The sequence below is a fragment of the Equus caballus genome, chromosome 28 (genome assembly GCF_041296265.1).
Source record: "Equus caballus isolate H_3958 breed thoroughbred chromosome 28, TB-T2T, whole genome shotgun sequence".
In the NCBI taxonomy this organism is placed as follows: domain Eukaryota; kingdom Metazoa; phylum Chordata; class Mammalia; order Perissodactyla; family Equidae; genus Equus; species Equus caballus.
In genome coordinates, this window is record NC_091711.1 from 46,553,749 (window position 1) to 46,573,111 (window position 19,363).

At 48.7% G+C, this 19,363-nt stretch overlaps 1 long non-coding RNA gene across 1 annotated transcript; it reads left to right on the forward strand.

Moving 5' to 3' along the window:
* The first annotated feature begins 11,710 nt into the window (after window positions 1-11,710).
* On the forward strand, window positions 11,711-19,140 carry LOC138921210 (uncharacterized). The gene is made up of 2 exons (XR_011433596.1): window positions 11,711-11,946; window positions 13,763-19,140. It is a non-coding gene; the product is annotated as an uncharacterized lncRNA (long non-coding RNA).
* The last annotated feature ends 223 nt before the right edge of the window (window positions 19,141-19,363 follow it).

A 19,363-nucleotide genomic window follows, 5' to 3' on the forward strand; every position in this document is an offset into this window, starting at 1 on the left:
CTCAATGGCCAGCAAGCACCCCACACACCCCAAACTCCCCAGCTCAACCCTGTCCATCTCCCGAGTCCCCCAAGAGACAGCCGCAGCCCTCTCATTGCTCAGGCTACGAAGCCTGGAGTCCTCATGACTCCCTTCTCTTTCCCATGGCCAATCCATCAGCAGCCCCGTGGCTCTGCCTTTGGGATGTGTCCAGACTGACCTCTCCGCCCCTCCGCCACCGCCACCACTGGACCCAGAGACCGCTGGACGGTTTCAACCTCCTCCTGATGACTACCTGCTTCCACCCTCCCCCTGATCTCACACACGGGCTGGAGGCGTCCTTTAAGACCCAAATCAGAGCATGTTCTGCTGCTCCAGACCTACAGCAGCTGCCGGAGTTACTCAGTGAGAACCAAGCCATCACAGCTGGCCAGCAAGGCCCCACGTGCCCCAACACCCTGACCCCGTCCTACCAGGCCTCCCACTGGCTTCTTCGGCTTCCTTCTCACCGAGCACACTCAGCCACCAAGCATCTGCCCACCCTCTCATGGCTCCTGAATCGGCTCCCTCCTCCCGTTCCTGTTCCTGGCCTGGATGAGTGCACTGACCGCCCCAAAGATCTCCTTCCTTATTCCCCTCCTTCCTCCTGCCCCGCCCCCACGGCTCCATATAACACCCACCGGGAACGTGAGCTTCCCATAAAGCGGCTTGATCCTAACACTCCCCTGCTTTAAACCTTCTCAGGGTTTTTCAGAACATGTAGGACAAAGCTCAGACTCCTTGCTTCTTCCCGTTGGAACTCCGGGTGTGGCTTTTGCTCTCGTCTCCTGCAGCTTCCCTACCAGGCGACGTGTCCACCTGGCTCCCTGTCCTGCAGGGCCTGCTGGAAGGAGGGCTCTGTAAGTGAACCATGGCCAGCTCTAGGGTTCACGGTCAGCCCTTGCTGCTCCGTGTCCCCACATGTCACTCGCTGTTCCCGCAGCCTGGGCTTGCTAATTCCTGGCTGTTCTTCAAAGCTCAGCTCCGGGGTCACTCTCTCCTAGAGCTTTCCTTAATCAAATGAGCTCTTCAGTCGAACATTTGCTGAGCGTGTAGAGAGTGCAGTGCTGGGGGCTGTTTCCGAGGAATTAGAGCTGGGCCTCCCCCGTCCCAGGAATTTGAATCAGCCCCATTAATCCGGAAGCTCTGGCTGGGGATCCCTGGGCAGCAGATCTCCTACGAAAAACTCCATTTGATGTCCCCCAGCTGCCCACAATCTGAGAACAGCTGGTCCAGGAAGCAGAAGCATGACAGGGTGCCCAGGCCCTCTGCTGGGTGATTCACACGTACGGCCTCCTCTCGTGCCTACACCTCGTGTGATGACAGGCACTATCATTAATCCCACGTTACAGGATGAAAAAACTGGGGCTTGAGAAAGTTCCTTGCTCCAGGTCCCCCAGCTGGTAATGGACGGAGCCCCTTACTGCTGAAACAGACCTCAGGGACCAGCTGACCCAGAGGTCCTCCCCAGACTGCATCGGAATCACCTGGGGCTCTCCAAGCTTTTCTCCTAGAGGTTCTGATTCACGAGCATTGATGTTCACTCCCCCCGGGGTCCTCATGCCCTGCCAGCATTGAGAACCACTGACTGACCCGATTCCTCAATCTTGCAGGTGGGGACACTGAGGCCAGGAGGGCCCAGAGGACGTGTTCAGGTCACACAGAGTTCTTGATGGAACTAGGATTAAAGTGTAGGTTTTTCTGACACCCCATCAGATGTTCTTTCCAACGTGCCAATGTCTTCCCAATATCATCACCCTTCTAAAGAGAACAGTGTGGGCTTCCCCAAACAAAGACACCAGAAACTTAAAAACGTTTTCAAGACTCAAGGCGATGTGGCCCCAGGGAGGGAACTCGGAAGAGCAATCCCCCCAACCCGGCATGAGGAATCCCTACCCCAGCCCAGAAGAAAACAAAAGAGGGCTTTCTCCAGAAAACAAAACCAAACTACTCTCCAGCGCCATCTAGTGACACGGGGAGGCGTGAGTCACAGCTTTTTCATCAGGAAGGACGACACTGACGCGCTCCAAGCAACTGGAGCCATGGACATGGAGCGCACAAGAGGCTCCATGGAGGGAGGTGTCCACAGCACTGTCACCAAGGAGACAGACTTAAGGAAAGGTAGGAATTTACATTAAAGCAAAGCATTTTACCGAGAAAGAAGAGAGTTAGGTACAACGGTTCTTCAAAAAATGAAACATAGAATTACCATATAAGCCAGCAATCCCATTTCTGGGTATATACTCAAAAGAACAGATATTTGCACATCCATGTTCATAACAGCTTTATTCTCAATAGCCAAAAGGTGGAAACAACCCACGTGTCCATCAACAAATGGTTAAGCAAAATGTGGTCTATACATACAATGGAATATTATTCAGCCTAAAAAAGGAAGGAAATTCTGCGATATGCTACAACATAGATGAACCCTGAAGATGCTATGCTAAGTAAAATAAGCCATACACAAAAGAACAAATATTGTATGATTCCACTTACACGAGGTCCCTAGAATAAATTCCTAGAGAGAGAAAGTAGAACCGTGGTCACCAGGGGCTGGCGAAGGGGGAATTATGGGAAGCTGTTGCTTCATGGGGAGAGTTTCCTTTGGGGAAGATGCAAAAGTTCTGGAGATGGACGGTGGTAAAGGTTGCACAACAATGTGAATGTACTTAATGCCACTGAACTGCACTCTTAGAAAAAGGATAAAATGGTAAATTTTATGTTATGTATATTTCACCACAATAAAGAAGAGAGAGAGAGAGGTGTAAGGGCCGGAGTGCTGGGTCGAGCGGATGAAGAGGAACGAGGGTGCCGGCATTCCGAGATTAGAGGGCTGAAGAGGAATCCAGAAAGGAGCCTGAGGAGGGGCAGCCAGGGAGTGGAAGGAAAACAGGAGAGGGGGGTGTCCTAGAAGCCAAGAGAAAAAAGTGTTTCAAGGAGGAGAGGGCGGTCGCTTTGAGAGTGGCCAACCAAGTCAAATGTTGCCAGCAGGTCAAGCTGATGAGGACTGAGGACTGACCATTGCGTTCAGCAACATGGAGGTCACTAACCTCGACAAGAGCGGGTTGGACTTGGACAAACGGGAACTGGAGTAGGATGTTCCCATTTTGTCATCCCCGAGTCCTTGAGAACCAGGATTCTTGGTGGGGAAGGAAAAATCATGCATGTGTAAGCTAGAAAAGGTTAAGGAAAACCCCCACAGAGCTGGGATTTCCCACATGAACAGTACCACCAGGCAACCACAGAGGAGGTGAGGGGAAGCATCTCTTTCTAGAAGTATTCCAGCCAATAAAAGAAAAGTAACGCTCGAACATCACCATTTTGCAACCCCCAGTGTACTGGGGACCTCAACATTCTTCAACACCTGCACCTCACCAAAAGAGAGACGACCAGACATTATGAGCCCTCTGATTCAAAACTTAAAAGGCAACAGCACCAGAGTCTTGCCAAAGGGAGGGACCCAGGCTCCTGGTGCCCACGCGCAGGCAACACAGCAGACAGAGGAGCACGCTCACCTGCCCCCGGAGGATGCAGTGAGAGAAACCCAGACGGCGGGACCTCCACAGGGCAGACAGCCCAGTCATCAGCAGATGAATTGTAAAGGGGAAAAACGTTTTAAAAGCATGGAGGGGAAACACAGGTTAAAAGAACTGAAAAACATATTAAAAATTTTAATGAGGCAAAAGCAAACTGTGGTGCCCAGGGATACACGCTTGAGCGATCAAACGATAAAAAAAAGTGAGGGAGTGAGGCTGTGAGCGTCAGGCTGACCCTAAGCCTAATCCTTGTGGGGGAAGGGAGGGCACAGGCACATGATGGGGCTTCTGGAGTGGTTGGCAAAGCTCTATTTTTTGACCTGGGTGAGGGTTAAAAGGGTATTATTTGTTCTTTATTTTGTAGGGGGGACGTTTGTTTTGTGTTTCTTCCTGTACACCGCCCCCTAGAGGGCATTTTGGAAACCTGAAAATGGAGATGGATGAACACCAACCTGGTGATGGATGGTGGTGACGGATGCACAACGACGTGAATGTACTTAATGCCACTGAGCTGCACACTTAAAAATGGTTAAAATGGTAAATTTTATGTTATGTATATTCTATCATAATTAAAAAGGGGGGACAGTGTTACCCAGGTAATTATCCAGAGCCATCTTGGACTAAAGCTAACAGCTTCCAGAACATTTTATTCTCCACTTTCATCTTTTCTCTTAACAGATGCAGGCTCCATCTTCTGCATAAGAACCACTTACGGAGTTTTTTAAAATGCAGATTCCTGGCCCCCTCCCGTAGGTCATCCTTTGAGAAAGACCCTTGCTTGCGGACTCCCTGGTCTGTTGTAGGCAATTGGCTGAGTCACATCTGGAGAGTCCTTCCCTTCCTGCCTAGGAAACTGCTACCTGTCCCCACACCCAGGATGATGACGTGGAATTGCTTAGTGCAGAAACGTGTGACTTCTGGCTCTGTCCCCTGATGACTGCTCTAAAGGCCCATTCATTCACGCATCCATTCAATAAGTCTTGAGCACCTACGACCCTCAGGCGCTGTGCCTTAGCTGCCTCCTACAGCCAATCAGAAAGCAGAGGTCAGGGCCTCACCTCCCCCTTCTGAAGTCCCAGTGGGATTCAGAATTAGTTGCCCATGTCCCACCCAGACACTAGAGTTTCAAAGCACTTCTGTGCCCAATTAAGTGCTACATACTCCTAAAAACCTCATGGCAGGCCTGGGAGCCAGCCCACCTGGTTCTCCTGTTGATAGGGTTTCTCTTGCCCTCCAGGCCAGTAATCTCAGGCTGCTGGCCAGGTACTGGACTCTGCTTTGGTCCTGCCAGCCCCTCAGCTCCCACGCTGGGTCTCACCTTTTTCTCAGCCCCATAGCTCTCCCAGTGGCCCACCCTTCCCAACCATCTTCCCTTGGAAGTGTGCCTCTGCTCTGTTCCCCCCAGCCCAACTATCTCCGGATTTCTGACACTCACCAGGGACCTGGAATCTGTCACAGCATTCCCACAAGTATGTGAGAACCCAACAAGGGCCTGTTACTGTGAAATTAAGGCATTTCACAATCTGTCTGACAGGGTCTTTGCCAGCTGATCAACGTTAATTGAGCACTTACTATGTATGCGTTGGGAATACAGAGACTAAGATGGCTCAGCTTCGAGAAATGGAGGGGCACATCAGCGGAGGTCGTCAGCTGCTGATTCCAGCAGGGACACAGGTGCCAAACCAGTGGCTGTGACCTTGGAGAGGCAGCCTGTCTGGCAGGCTTAGGGCTGCACTCCTGGGGCCTGGAGCCTGGGTCCAGATCCTCACTCTGCCTCTGACCAGCTGTGTGACTGAAGCAGATCACTTAGCCTGTCCTGCCTCAGTTTCCTGATCTAAATAACAAGAATGACATCAACTCGCTTGGTGCAGTGTTGTATTAAATTGATTAACACAGATAATGGATTTAGAACTGGGTGGTACTTGGCCCACAGAGAGTGCCCAGTGGGTGCTGGCTGCCATCGTCATCATCATTCTCATCATTGTCATAATCATCATCTTAGTTATCATCATCATCATTGTCATCATCATTGTCATCATTGTTGTCATTGTCACCATCATTGTCATCATTGTTGTCATTGTCACCATCATCAGCATCCAGAGGAAAGGGGAACATCAGAGAGGTGGGTCTTGAATTAGACCTCAAAGCAGAGTGGGACCTGGCTGTGTACTTATGACACCATTAACACTTACATGGCCCATCCTCTGTTCTTTACACACATTACAAAAGGTTTACTGAGAAAGAGTGGGAGTTGGGTGTCAGCCAAACAGAAAGTTGCAAGTAGAAATATAGAAAAGGACTCAGTGATATTTACGAGCCCATTAATGCCGAAGTCGTTGAGGACTGGAGTTCCAGTAAAAGCGCATGCCAGTTTTTATCGTGCCAGCTTTCTGGAAAGAATGACGTGATGAGACCGCCCTTCGTCCTCCACCCACTCCCTCCACCCCAGCCCCCCAGCCCCTACCTCCACAAGCTCTCAATGGACTGTTTAGGCCTTAACAACTCTGGAGAGCTATTATGATCTATCAAGTGAAAAAATCATTTACTTTACAAAGTGCCGTGTGTGATTTTCACCCTTGACTGTAACAGCAACAGCGAATCATTTCAGCTGGCTGAGTGCATAATCTGTGTGTGCTAAACTTCTCTAAGCGTGGATTTACACAATGGAGGAAAATAGCCCCCTGGGACCCACTCAGCATTGTAGAGTAAATAGCACGTATTTTGTAAATGGGTTGAGTATGTTCCAGAACTATTGCTCAGGACTCACCGTGCTTCGTCTGGAAGAGCACTGGACACTCAGAAACTGTCTTCACAAATCCTTCCACAGTAAGGCAAGGGGCCCCAGGGATCACACATCCAACCAGCCAAGAGACTTAATATTCTGCTCGCCTACCACCAGCCAGCAAGAGGACACAAGGAGAGGAGGCAGCCCAAAGACGGGTGTGGCCTTTGCTTCTCCCTCCTCCATCACGTTGACAGACTGTGCCCATGAGTCAAGAGCAAGAGAGCCAGGCAGCGGACGGGAAATCAGACAGCACTGCGGTCTTGAAGAGAAGTGTTGGCGTCACAATGGCTAGGTTGCTGAAAGTGATTCAGGACCTGCCTGGCTCCTTGCCCAGCTCCCTCCATTCCCCAGGGATGAGGCCGCCCAGGTGCTCCATGGAGAGCTCAACCCAACCCCAGGGGCTGGTCATCCTATCCTGAGGCTGGACACCTCAAGAAGCCCCGGGCTGGGAGCTCTACTTGGGATCATCAAGGCATCGACTTGAGGAACTTAAGGATTTTTAGGGGGGAAAAAAGCAGGTACAAAATTGTACATACAGCATAAGTTCACCCAGGTATAAAGAAAAATATATGCTAACCCGTCAGCCACAGCCACCTTTCAGAATGAGTTTTTTTCCTAATCTTTTGCATTTTCTAAAATGTTCTGCTGTGAACTTGCAAGAAATTATAACAAAAATAACAAGACTTTTTAAAAATCCCAAGGTCCACTCTAACCTTGCGTCCAGGTTCTAGTAACAAAACTCACCCCCAGGGAACACATGGCCAATTCACGTCGGATTGGGACGTCACAGGATCAAGAGCTTTTATAGAGTGCAAAGAAAAGAGCGTGGGGTGGAGGGTCAAGGGACATAGCTGAGATCTTGTCCTACAGGTGAGAGCTAAAGGAAGTCACTTGCTGACCTGGAATCTCCACATTCAGATGCCTTCACCACAAGCAAAAGCTGGCCTCCCTCCCTGCGGTTGGCACTTGCTCCTCCTCCCTGTTCAGATTCCCGCCCTCTTCTGTTGTCACTATCCTGGGCCCACTCTGTGCAACTCTGCTTGGCTCTCCCTGCTTTCTCCAAGTCAGGGCGGGCTCATGAACCAGCCTGGCCAAAGCACAGATGTGGTATCTGATTGGGACAGGGGAGCGGCCTGTCAGCCAGGCAGAGCTGGACTCGTGGAGAGAGGGAATTTCTCTCCTTCGGGAGACTCAGGCGCTGAGGATCATATAAGCTGGAGCTGCTGATTTTGTGGCTACGTAGAGAAAGCCCGCCTCAGAATGAAGCCAACAAATGAGAAAACAGAACTCAGAGCGGGAGGAACCAAGACCTGGGGCTGTCCCTGGAGCCCTGAGTCCAGCCTGACCAAAGCCAGCCCCAGCACCTTGCAAGTTCTTTTTACTGAACTCATTAACTTTCCTTCTATGCCTGAGAAGGTTTGTGTGGAATTTCCACCCCTTGCAGTGGTAAGACTCCTCGTGCCACTACCTTCCGGGACTGTGGTTCCGTGACACTGCTTGGGAACACGGGGAGCACCAACCAGGGGCAGTTGATGAGTGCCCTGCGTGCCAAAGGCCGCCCACAGACAGGTTTTGTTGGCCCACATGGGATCAAAAACTCCAGCTAACACTTTAAAACCTGGATTTCATCTAAAACTTTAGATTTTCAGTTTCTCTGAAAAAAAAAAAAAAACAATCAGAAGGTCTGGCAACACTGGGCTTATGTCCTGCACAGCAGCAATTAGCTGGAGCTGCAAAGGGGCCGCCCCCTTCGGTTGGGGCCTTCCTTCTCTGACAGATCCCACAGCTCATTTTCTCTCCAGCACTGAGGCTGGACGTCAGCTGGCTTACGTAATTGGGCCTGCACTATGTTGCTTTGTTTTTCTTATAGTACAGAAATGTTTCTCTGTATTTATGCTTTTTTCAAAAATAGGGTGGTGGATTACAGGGCTGAGTGCCAGATAACGGCCAGGCTCCACGCCCCTGTGTGGCCCCGCCCACGCCGACCCAGGTCCCGGCCGCGTGACTTGCTTTAGCCAATGAGGCGTCAGCGCATAGCAAAAGCGGAGGCTTGCTAAACGCTTGGCATTGAGATTTGCTCATTCTGAGGATGAGGCTGGGATGAGAGACCCCGTGGAGAGAAGGGCCGGAGAGGGAGGAATTGTTGATAGGGCGATAGGAACACGTTGAAAAGACTCCCCATGGTATCTGCCTTTGAAAGGCTGCCACTGGCCAAATCTAGGATGATATGAGCATAAAAATAAATAATGGTACTAACAATTAAAATCTGCTGAATATAATAGGAAACCATGAATCCATACAGATATAAATAAATGACCCGTATTGAGCGTTTGATGATAAGTGGACATATCCACAGTTTCACAGTACCTCCCCACAAAACAGCGGAAAACGGAAACATCACTGTCTGAAGAAGCCTGGCAGGCACCACCGTCATCAAACGATCACAGTGAACCTCGGGAACGTGGCAAATTGAAATCACGTGCCGCCTGATGGGATGCGGTGAGGAAAACAAGGCGGTACTTCTGGTTTTGCCAAATTGTCTACCTGCTTGACTAGGAAGAAGGGCAAACAGAGGAATTGGGGTCAGGGGGGAAGTCACTTAATCGTTCAAAGGTGTGACTATCCCAAGAGAACTGGAAACGTGTCCACACAAACCCTGTACGTGAATGTTCATAAGAGTATTATTCTTCGAAATAGCCCCAAAGCAGAAACCACCCAGATGTCCCAATGCTGTCTATCTATACATGGGAATGTTACTTCTCAATAAAAAGGTGTGAAGTTCGGACACCACTACAACATGCATTAACCCCAAAAACATGATGCTGAGTGAAAGAAGCCAGACACAAAAGACCACATATTGTATGATTCCACTCACATGAAACATCTAGAATAGGCAAATCCATAGAGACAGAAAGCAGATCAGCGGTTGCCAGGAGCTGGGGGAGGAACGCTAACGGGTATGGGGTTTCTTTTTGGGGTGATGAAACTGTTCCACAGTTAGATAGTTAGCCTCGTCCTGGGGTCTGTCCCAGGTGACTCAGAAGCAGGGTATGTGGGTAACTGTCCTGTCTTCAAGCTGCTGTGACCTTAGAACAGTGGCTAAGCTTGAAGTTCCAGCGACATTAGGAAAAACTTACAAAATATCTCCCAAATGTGTCCACTGCTGACCACGTCTCCCATCAGTACTCGGGTCCAAGCTGCCGCCGTTTCTCGCCTGATTGTTGTCATGACCTCCTGACCTCATGGTGCCTCCCAGTCTCACCCCACAACGATCTGTTTCCTTCACAGCAGCCAGTGGTCTTTTAAAGACGTAAATCAAACCCTTGTCATTCCCCTCCCTTAAAGTCTGGGTAATTACTCTCAGGACAATATCCAAACCCCACCAGGGGCCGAGGGATCTGGCTCCTCCCCAGCTTCCAACTTCTCTTCACTCCCTGGCTCACCAGACTGCAGCCACACCGGCCTCCTTTCCTTTCATGGAACATGCCAAGCCCTGTCCCACCTCAGGGCCTTTGCAGTTGCTGTTAGAAACACTCTAAGTCACCCGCCCCGCCCACCCACCCCCACAGAACCCACGGCTTTGTCGCCCATCACATCGCCCCATGATTTCCTTCACAGCAGCTGGTCATCCGCAGTTGCTGCATCCATTCGTGTATTGACTGCGTCTCTCTCAACCAGAATCCAATCTCCATGAGTTCAGGGACCCATTCTGTCTTGTCTCCACCGTCTCACCAAGGCCCAGTGCAGTACCTGGCATACAGCTGGAGCTCAATAAATATTTGTGCAGTGAATGAAAGAAGCGAGCACTGCTTGTGTCTTATTACCTTTGCAGCATTGCCGTTGTCTGACATACGATGTTCATGGATTTACTTCCTTGACTGTGGCTGCCCCTGACTAGAATGTAAACTCTATGAAGGCCGGAACCCTCTCCGTCTTGTCCCCTCGGCACTCCCAGCCCCCAGAGCAGAGCCAGACACACAACAGACCGTTAGCGAACAGTTGCTGAACACTGCATGACTGTTGATGACATTTTATCAAATCCCTGAAAAGATGTGTATTCTTTACATAGGATACTGCTCAATTTGTCTCAGCATATTTTGTGGTATAGCTTGATGTCACACACACACACACACACACACACACACACACACATTCTCCCCTCATTAACCTGCACTATGAATTTTGACAAATTATTTAGTTTTTCTGAGCCAAAGGCATCATCTGTATAGTGAAATGATTACACTGCCCAGCTTCTAAGACTTCCTCCAGCTCTAATCTCCTAATACTCCATATATTCTGCTTCACGGTAGACAGAGTTTAAACCACACTCTGCCCCCAGCATACTGACTTGGCTTCCTGGGCATTCCCTGGTGGATATGTGTATTTCTGGGGTACTTGATGCTACCCCCTTGGTGCCAGGCTCCACAGAGATATTAGTGAAAGCTCCTCAGCTCATCACAGGTCACTGATCGAGGAAGATGGACACTGCCCTCCAGCTCTGCCACGTGGAAATCAATGGGCCCAGATCAATATCTGCTTAATACCTTCTTGGGCACAGGTGATTTCTCTGAGGTCTTCCTGGTGACGTGCCTGCTTTGCTTGTGGTCTGGCTGGTTCCATCCTGCAGCCAATTGCCATGTAAGTCAACAGGTCAGCTATGCAGCAAACCCAACCAACTGATGGACAGGTTGAAAATACCAGATTGACTGGTAACTTTCAGTCTGTTTGTCTCAACCTGAAATCTAAAAGGCCCAACCCAGCCCCGAGATAATTGATTGAGCACCAACAGCATGTTTGATGTTGAAGGCTTGGCCGGTGCTCTCCTGAACTCGACATCCAGGCAAGGAGACAAAACATACATGAAACGTTGCACTAAAATGCAAGAGATTTTTTTTTAAGTAAGAGAAAAATAGTAACCCAGTAGAAAATGAGCAAGGAATATGAATACACAGTTCCAGAAGAGGAAACTCAAATGGCCACTAAACATATAAAAGAGATGCTCAACTTCGCTGATAATCAAGGGATGTGCAAAGACTTGACACCAGTGAGAGTAAAAATTGTTAAGTCTGAAAGCACCAGAGCGTGTGGGAAACATACAGTGTAGGCCAGTAAGCTGGTTCAATGCAATTTGGCGTTACAATGTAGTTGGAGGCCTGGGCACCCTTCCATCCAGCGGTTCCACCAGAGAGAAATGTGCACATGTACCCAAGAAGACGTGAAAAGGACGTTCATTGCACACTGCTACAGCACCGTTTTCACATTTCCGTGAAGACAGCGCTGACTCTCTGAGGTGCAGTCCACTGTGTGATGGAACAGGATCCGGCAGATCAAAGGAATGAGGAACATCGGCACACCTCAGCACGGTGTCCGCTAAACAGGCCGAGCGAGAAAAACAAGGTCCAGAAGACAGATACAGTGTAACACCATTTTTGCACAGCTTAAAACACAAAATCGGTGACATATTGTTTCTGGATACCGTCGCATGTAGCAAAGATGCTGAAACATGCCTGGGCGTATCCGGAGGGCAGAAGAGGAATGGGGAGGGCAGAGCTTGAGCTATCGCTCATGTCTTATTTCCTTAAAAGGCAGAGAGATCCACACGGAGTGGTGAGTATTCGGGTGTCTTTTATTATTGTTGGTGCTTTTCTATCTATTTTAAGAATTTCATAATGAAACACCTTTAAAATTTAAAAAAAGAAAATAATTATCTTGCAAAATGTAAGAGAGAGTTTGCTCCTCAGCACAACAGCGGACGGGAGTGGGCAGCGGGGTTCGTCTATCAAATCCATCCTGGCGTGAGTGCAGGCTGGCTCAGGAAGCAGGGGTGAAAGCAGCGGGCTGGGAGGGCTTTACGGAAGAGCTCAGATCCCAGCTGGGGTGCAGAGATTGGTTTCCAGATAGGGTTCTCTGGAAGCAGACTTTGAGATGAGTTTGGGCTGCCAGATGTTCTTAAGGATCCACACTTGGGAAAGGAAGGGGCAGGAAACAGCACTGGACAGAGGCAGCCGCACACTGCAGGCTTGACAAGGCTGAGGCCAACCCAGCGGGAGCACTGGAGCCAACGCTGTCTAACCTTGTCATCTTTGTGCCCCCGGCTCGCTCAGGCACTGAATGTCGCCTGCCCTGGAGAGGGCATGACCTTGGCCAGGTGGCCCTCTGAGGGTGCTGACACCTGGAGGCTGTCTGTTGACCACACTCCCTGTAGTTTTTTGGTCCATCTGCGTGGCCTATCTCCATGCCTACCGCACAGAGACATTTTTTAAATAGTCTTTATTTTTTAGAGCAGTTTTAGGTTCACAGTAAAACTGAGCAGAAAGTATGGAGAGTTTGCATATACTCTGTCCTGATGCACACGCAGCCTCCCCCATTATCAACATCCACCTCCAGAGTGGGACATTTTTCGCAGTTAATGAACCTACATTGACACGTCATTATCACCCAGAGTCCATGGCTGACATTAGGATTCATTCTTGGTGTTGTACATTCTATGGGTTTAGACAAATGTATAAAGATATGTATCCACCACTGTGGTATACAGAATAGTGTCACTGCCCTAAAAATCCCTGGTGCGCCACCTGCTCATCCCTTTCTCCTCCCTCATCCCTGATCCTCTTAGAGTCTCCGTAGTTTTGCCTTTTCCAGAATGTCATCGAGTTGGGATCATCCAGTATGGAGCCTTTTCAGATTGGCTTCTTGCACTTAGTAATGTCCATTTAAGTTTCCTCCGTGTCTTTTCCTGGCTTGATAGCTCATTTGTTTTTCGTAGTGAGCGATAGTCCGTTGTCTGGATGGACCACAGTTTCTTTATCAATTCACCTACTGAAGGACATCTTAGTTGCTTTCAAACTTTGGTGATTACGAACAAAGCTGCTATAAATATCCACGTGCAGGTTTTTGTGTGGATGTTAAGTTTTCAACTCATTAGGGTGAATACGAAGAAGCACGATTGCTGGATCATGTGGTGAGAGTACGTTTAGCTTTGTGAGAAACTGCCCATCTGCCCTCCAGAGCGTCTGTACCATTTTGCATTTCCCGCAATGAAAGAGAGAGAGCTCCTGTTTCTCCACATCCTCGCCAGTATTTGGTGTTGTCCTCCCTCTTGACAGATCTCAGAACAGCTCCAGGTCGGGGTTCTGTCTTTGCCAGGGACACACAGCAGCTTTCTGCCGGCATCATAGGGCGGCAGCCCTCTCCAAAAGAAATCCCCCCAAATCCTCCACTTCCTTCTTTGATCTCTTTCTCGCCTGGATCAGTTGAGGATCCGAGAGCCACAGAAGGAATCCTTGAAATTGTCCTTATAAATCCCACAGAGTGAGATCTGGCTTTGGAATTCCACGTCTATCGTTTATTGGTGTTGCCCTTGAAATTTCCACTTAACAAACTGTTATATCTGTAGTTACGGCCAGCCTGTGTTGTCCTGCAGTTTCACGAGAGAGAACAGCCTGGGTCCAGATGCTGTGTCTTCCCATCTCACACCCGCAAAAGAAAAGTGGCACCGACTGGCCAGCTGAACCGCTGCAAAGAGAGTCAAACGGCAGAGAATCACAGTGATGTGGTTCTGACCCCTCTGGACGAGACGGAGACCATGTACCACATCAGACCCAGCTTTCTCTCATTTATGTCAAATACATTTCTCCTATGAACATTATATGTGCTTTTCCTAACATTGTTCCCTGTGGAAATAGAATTCTGTTTCTTTTAGTCTGTTAAGGAGAAGTGCCTCTTTCTGTTCAAGGGTGTGACTCCTTCATGGAGAAATGCAGTGGTCAGTACTCAGGAATCCCATTCTCTCTGGTACAGTGTGTCTTAGTTTAGTGTCCCTGGGAAGCAGACCCTGAAACAAGGAGTTGCGTGCCCGCGGTTTACTTGGGAGCGATGTCGGTTTCCTACAGCGGCCATAACAAATGACCGCAAATGGGGTGTCTGTTCTGGAGGCCAGAGGTCTGAAATCAAGCTGTTGGCAGGGACACGTTCTCTCTGAAGGCCCTGAGGGAGGGTCTATTCCATGCTTTGCTCTTAGCTTCTGGTGGTTGCCAGCAGTCCTTGGTGTTCCTTGGCTTGTAGATGCGCCACTCCTACCTCTGCCTCATCTCCACAAGGCCTTCTGATCGCTGTGTGACTCTCTTTGTATCTCTTTTCCTCTTCTTATAAGGACACCAGTCATATTGGCATTAGGGCCCACCCCAATTCAGTATGATCTCACCTTAACTTGGTTACGTCTGCAAAGGCCTTATTTCCAAAGAAGGTCACATTCACAGGTCCCAGATGTTAGGACTTCTGCATATCTTTTTGGGGGACGCAATTCAACCCCTAATAGGAGATGACCCCAGGGAACTCCAGTGGGGGTGGGCAGAGGATGTGAGGCAGGGAAGGAAAGAACCAATAGTGTTAGCAGGCAAGTTACCCACAGGGTACCGGGAGCTCAGTCCCCTGGGGAGCTCTGACAGGCAGCATAGAACGCATCTCACTTAGTCCACTGGGAGACAGGGAAGCCAGGCTTTTCCACCTGCCCCCGAGGCTGCTTCTGGGTAGTAACTCTCCCACACTTCCAGCTTGGCTTGCCCAATGCCCTGTCCCGGTATGGTCTCAGGGTCAGGAAAAAAAGACCTCACAACAAGAGTTTCGGGTGCTTGTGGAAGTGGCTCTCAGTGTGTAGAGATGAGGCTGAGGGAAGGGCAGGATGCCAACTGCATTAGCCATCCACCTCAACAAACTCAGCCTAATTCTATTTAGTGAAAATCAGAACAAAAATATGAGAAATTGGAGTCACTTAGGTTCCACCCAAGGTCTTTAATCCTTGACTATCAACTAGAATGTTAAATGAGGCCACCCATGTGGAATGAAGTCCAAGGGTACTGAAGCAGCCAGGTCCTGGTACAAAAGCTGGCCAACCGTGTACCAAAGATGGCGCCCTCCAAGTTGGTCCATGGGCTGATTCTACCCCTCATCCTGTTCTTTTTGGACTGAAAGAGTCAATGCCCTGAACCAGGAGTTGGAAGTTGTGTCCTGATCCTGCCACCTGCCAGATTTTACCCATTGAGCCAGTGTGCTGTCTGCATCTCCCTTCCTGACCTTTGAGGAAGAAAATGGGCTGGACCTTGGCATACCTCATTTCAAAGACTGCCAACCACTCTGCTAACAGAATCCAGTCTTACTCTCAGCTCTTACACTTAAGAACCCCAAGGAGCTACAATTACAATGTAACTTGCTTCCTTCAAAAGTGATTAGAACAAACTTACTCACTAGGGGAAGGCAAGGAAAGAGGAGAAAAGATCGTCTGAATATGTTGGGCACGTCCCTTGAGACGTAATTAGTGTATCTTGGCAATCATTCATTCTCAGCTCTGTCATAATTTTCAGTAGCAAGTTAAGCTGCTGAGAATGAAGTAACAGCTACTAATTAGTACATAGATTCATCAAGTAAAGATGAGAAATAGAAAGAAATTGGTTTGGGGAATGGAAAGTATAAATCGTTTCATACATCAATTCCCACCATAATGGTACCAATCTGGCTGTTGAGCTTGAGGCAATTCAGCCTGCTGACCAGTGATCTGGTTGCTGCTAGGAGAGCCTGGCACACGTTGGCAACAGGGCAATACGAGACTGTCCTCTTCTGGGGGAAGCCTTCCCAAACAGGCTCAGCCCAGAGTCACTTCCCCATTCTCTGAATTCTGAGACCTGTCATTGATCAGTTCATCATGTCCTGTCCTGGGACATAGCTTGTGCTGCTGCCTTCTATCGTTGTGAAACTCCTACTGCTGTTTAACTGCTACTGTCACTTCTTAAATATTCCCAGTGAGAATATAAACTTGAGGGTGGAGATCACAGCCATTCCCCACATGTCCAAAATTGAGTCCTGATTTCTGTAAAGTTACGTAAGAAGTTGTTAGTGCTTTAATTGAGAGATGCATTACCATCCTGCAGGAAAGATCCTCACCAGCCACTGAGTGGGAACCCGTATATCAGGAGCTCTGGGTCACTCAGAGCTCAGGCTATGGAATGGCAGCCTACCAGTAGCCAGAGGTGAGGGAGGGAGGGAGGTGGGACCCTTGAAACAATCTCAGGGTCACCGAGGCTCTGGAGCCCTACAGCAACTCAATGACAATGATTGTGGTGATGGAAAAGAGAGCTAGACTTTCCCTGTTTGTTAAATGTCTTCTTTCAAGTATTCACACTTCCCTGGTCTCACTTGGACTCTGCTGAAAGCAACTGCCTTGCCTTCATGTCTGAGCCCTTTCTGATACCAGGACAGTTCAGTGGAAAAATCGTGAGTGGTCCTCGTTTGGGCCATGGAGACAAGCTCAGATGTGTGTACACGGTCTCTTCCATCTGGCAATGTCTTAGTAAGAGGATGGTTCATTCATTCATCCATCCAATGTGTACTGAACCCCTACAATGGGCAAGGTATGGCGCCAGACACTGTCTGGGGAAGGGTGGGGTCTAGTGGGTGGGAAGGAGGATGGATAGACAGGTGAACCAAAGATCAAATGCTTACAGTGTGAGGGGGGGGGAAATGAAATTGGCACATAAATAACTACAATTCCATAGGGAGTAATAAGGGGCCTGAGAAGTTCAGAGAAAGTTCTTGGAAGCAGGGACAAAGCGTGAAAGTAACTGAAATACAAAGACATTGTGTTGAGTCCCTCTCTCTCAGTTTCTGCTAGGGAAGTGTAGAAACCAGAGAATCCTCTGGAACTAGGTAAGAGTCCACTTAGGGTCCCTCAGTCATTGCATTCGACTTAAATACATTGTGTTTGTTTACGTATCTGAATACATTGTGTTTATCAGTATTATATTTGGATACATTGTATTTCTTGCTTTAATACGTTATTTTTATTGATTTAAGGGCCATGGTTAGTAGATATTGTGGACTGATCGTGTACAAATTGCTGCACCGAGGACGGAAGTTACTCGAAGTCGTTGCAAATGTGCTGATGCTTAAATGGCCTAAGTGGCTCTTCAGGGAAAGTGATATTTAAGGACTTTGGCTCAGGCATCCATTAAACAAAGATTTAGTGCTGAACAGGAGACGGGCCCCAGAGAGAGCTTACTGCAGCTCAGAACGCTGGCTCTGGAAGCCGACTGTGGCTCAGACACGGCCTCAGATGCTCACCAGCTTTGTGACCTGGGCAGACTGCTCAACCTCCCTCGCCTCGGTCTCCTTCTGCTTTAGGTCGTTGCGAGGATTGAACGAGCTAACACATGTGCAGGCGGAGAGGGCCACATAAATGTTAGCTAGTTACTGTTACTGCCATCATCACCGTCATCCTCAGGACCGTGTGACAGATTCTGTCCTGATGCCTCCTGGCAGGAAGAGCTGCGGGCGGGTAAGGAGGGGACAGTCCAGGAGCAGCCAGTCTGAGTTCCTACTGAGCCCAAGCTGATCTTAAAATGAAGATTGGGAGGTAATTGCCTATAACCCTGTATAAGAGGTTCGTGAAATTATTCTTACGTTTATCTGGAAGGGAGCAAAGTCAGGAGAGTGGCTGTCTTCAGAGAAGGGGGTGGGGACCGCAGCGTGGGGGCAGGGAGAAGGATGCGCAGGAAGAGATTCCACTGTGTTCTTTGAGAGCGATTCACGAAGCCCGTGAACTTTCCACTCCCAGGGCCTCTCGCCCCGGCAGCCTGTGGCTACCCTGTGCACCAGTGCTCGGCTGACTGCGTCTGCCTTCAGAGGAGGGAGAGTTGATTGCATTTTTCTGGCAGAAAGTGTGAGGTCTGATAGGCTTAGATTGGAAAGCAGTGGAAAAAGAAAAAAGGGGAAAAAAAGCTGGTGGTGGTGTGAATGGGAAAAAACATTCTTGAAATAAAATCAAAACCCTTACTATGGTCACGAAGAAAAAAAATGGCTCATGAAAGGCACATATGTTTCCTTTTATATTAAAGACTTTGCAATGCATTTAATTTGCAATGGTTGTTAAAGAAAAAGAAATATTCAGTGACACTTGATACAGATGCTAAGGCAGACTTTATTTAGGACCATCATGGTCTGGATGGGGGACCACTGCAATGGACTTTCCAGTGGAGGAGAGAGGTTGGGCTCAACTCTGAATACAGCGGGGGCAAGTGGGGATTTATAGCCATGGAGCGGGGTGGGAGTCGATGCAGGAAAATTACTAAGAGGAAACATCAGGAGTGAGGGGGTTTCTTTTTTTTTTCTGCTTTTATCTTCCCAACCCCCCTGTACATAGTTGTATATCTTAGTTGCAGGTCCTTCTAGTTGTGGGATGTGGGACGCCACCTCAACGTGGCCTGATGAGCGGTGCCATATCCACGCCCAGGATCCGAACCCTGGGCCGCCACAGCGGAGCGCTCCCTCAAACTTAATCACTCGGAGCCAGCCCACTTTTTTTAATGGGGTTTCTGGCTAAACCGGTTTAATGGGATTCTTTGCTGACGGCAGGTCAGACATGGAGGGTAGGGGGCTCTGGTTAAACCAACTCAGCAGGGTGCGTGCTAAAACTAGATTTTACAAGGAAGTGCACAGATGGGTTAGCAGAAGGTTCAGGAGCTTGGCTACAGTCTGGTCAAGTGAAGAATCTTTGTCATGATAAAATGTCTTCTTTTTAAAAATTGTTATATTAAGAGACCGTATGAGACAAACTACATTTTATAACTGAGTAACCCACAAGAAAGACAAGATAAACTAAAAAGATAAACTATAAAGAAAAGACAAACTAGTTTCAAAAGTATCTTGGACTAAATTTGTTCAAAGATATACTATTAGACTGTGTGCTAGTTGGATAATTTTTTGAAATTTTAACTTTCAAATGAAACTCTTCAAGGATGGAAAAATATAAAAGAATGCATAGAAATAAGCCAGGCACAAAAGGACGATTATTGTGCGATTCCACTTATATAGGGACCTAGCATAGGCAAATTCAGAGACAGAAAGTTCCACAGAGGCGACCAGGAGCTGGGGGGAGGGGCAGTGGAGTCAGTGCTTGATGGTGGACAGCTTCTACCTGGGCTGCTGAGAAAGTCCTGGAAACGGCTAGTGGTGATGGCTGCACAATATTGTGAAT